Here is a 2,525-nt window from a genome sequence, read left to right on the forward strand (position 1 = left end):
AAATTCCTCTGGGAGACCTTCACTGATCACCAGGACTGGGTTTGATGCCCTTCCCATGGACAGATTCCCGTGGCACTTGTATGTTATCACCATCATAATACTTAGTTTACTGTATTCCTGTATTGTCTTGCTTACAGTTATCTCAGATCATAACAAGAAGTAGTCTCAGAATAATCTTTCACTAGAACTATTCTGGTAGAGGCTAGCTAACTATTAGACATTCTATAGAATGGACTTCTACAGTAGTTGGGGAAAGGGTCCCTATCATTTAAGAACGCTCTAAATGAAAGGTAACTCATCCATTTCCTCGCAGCCACCTTGGCCTGGTCAACTTCTATTCATCTTCTAAGTCACTTTAAAATATATATTTCAGCTTTATTGAGATATAATTATATACCATATAATTCACCCATTTAAACTGTAAAATTCAACGGTTTTTAGTATATTCACCAAGTTCTATAACCAGCACCACAAAAAATTTTAGATCATTTTCATTGTCCCATGAACAAGCCCTAGGCCTATTATCAGTCACTTTCCATTTCCTCCCAAGTCTCCCATCCCTAGGCAATCACTAATCTTATTTTTCTATCTCTATAGATTTGTTTATTCTGGACATTTCATATAAATGCAGTCATTTGATTTATGATCTTTTATGACTGGCTTTTTTCACATGTTTAAATCTACTCATCAGTTCATGCACATTTTTGGCTATTATAAATAATGCTGCTATGGGCATTCATGTACACATTTGTGTGTGTGTGTGTGTGTGTGTGTGTGTGTGTGTGTGTAGATATATGCTTTAATTTCTCTTGGGTATATACCTAGGAGTGGAACTGCTAGGTCATATGGTAAGTTTAGGTTTAAACTTTTGTGGAACTTCCAGACTGTTTTCCAAAGTGGCTGCATCATTTAACATTCCCACTTACAGTGCATGAGGGTAAGCATTTCTCCACATACTTGTCCACACTTGATATTATCTGTTTTTTTTAATTATAGCCATCTTGGTGGGTATAAAGTTGCATCTAATTGTGGTTTTGTTTTGCAATTTTTTGATATGTAAAATGTTGAGCATCTTTTCATGTGTTAATTGGCCATTTTTGTGTCTCTTTTGGAGAAGTGTCTACTCATATTCATATCCTTTGCCCATTTGTCTTTTTATTATTGAGTCATAAAAGTTTTTTTAAATATATTCTACATACAAGTCCCTTTTTAAACACTGATTTGCAAGTGTTTATCTCATTTTGTAAGCTGTCTTTTCACTTTCTTGGTGATATCCTATTGAAGCATAAATGTTTTTTTTAATTTAAGAAAATCCAATTTATCTATTTTTCCTTTGGTTGCTTGTGCTTTTAGTTTCATATCTAAAGGACCTTGCCTAATACAAAGTGATGAAAATTTACACTTACGTTTTCTTCTAAGAGATTTATAGTTTTAGCTCTTACATTTAGGTATATGATCCATTTTGAGTTAATTTTTGTGTATGGTATGAGGAAGAAGACCAACTTCATTTTTTTGCATGTGGATATCCAGTTGTCTCAGCACCATTTGTTGAAAAGACTATATTTTCCTAATTGAACTATATGACAGTTTATTTCTGCACTCTCAATTCTTTTTTTTCTTTTTTTTTTTTTATTGGGGAATTGGGGGAGGGAACAGCATTGGGGAATTGGGAAAGAGGGACAGACAAGTTGCTGTCCTTTTGTTCTTCAGTCTAGTTGTGGAGGACGTCACTTCACTGGCCCATGTTGGTATTGTAATCATTGCGCTCTTCCTGGCTGAGGCAGATCAGTCACTGGCCACTGGACAGCCACTCATGGTGGCTCAAGGCAGCTCTCGCTGGCTGCCGGCCACTCACAGTAGCTTACAGCAGCCCACTGCATCCCCACAGCAGCCTCGCCATCGCCGGCCACTCACGGCAGCCCAGCTCCAGGTCAGGCAGTTGTTCATCATCTTAGCTGTGGAAGGCACAGCATCACTGGCCCATGTGGGATTTAAACCCAGCAACCCTGCTGCTCAGAGCTTGCTCTCTCAAGCCAACTCTTAACCAACAAGCCACTCAGCCAACCCCTCAATTCTATTGTTTTGATCTATATGACTGCACTTATTTCAATACCACAGTATTTTGATCTCTGTAGCTTTCTAGCAAAATTTGAAATTGGGAAGCATGAGTCCTCTAACTTCTTTTTCAAGAATAACTTGGGGGCCGGCCAAATGGCACATTGGTTAAGAGCTGGCTTGAGATGCTAGCTCTGAGCAGCAGAGCCCCGGTTCAGATCCCACATAGAGGGCCAGTGATGCTGCGCCCTCTAGAGCTAAGATGGTGAACAACAGCTCGAACTGGAGCTGGGCTGCCATGACTCCCCAGTGATGGCATAGTCTGCCGCTGCTGTAAGCTACTGTGAGTGGCCAGCAGCCAGCGTGAGCAGCTGGCAGCCGGCATGAGCTGTCAAGAGCCGCTGTGAGTGGCCGTCCGGTGGCCGGCGACCAACCTGCCTCACCTGGGAAGAGCACAATGATAATACCAA

Source organism: Hipposideros armiger, unplaced genomic scaffold, assembly GCF_001890085.2.
Source record: "Hipposideros armiger isolate ML-2016 unplaced genomic scaffold, ASM189008v1 scaffold_463, whole genome shotgun sequence".
Taxonomy (NCBI): Eukaryota; Metazoa; Chordata; class Mammalia; order Chiroptera; family Hipposideridae; genus Hipposideros; species Hipposideros armiger.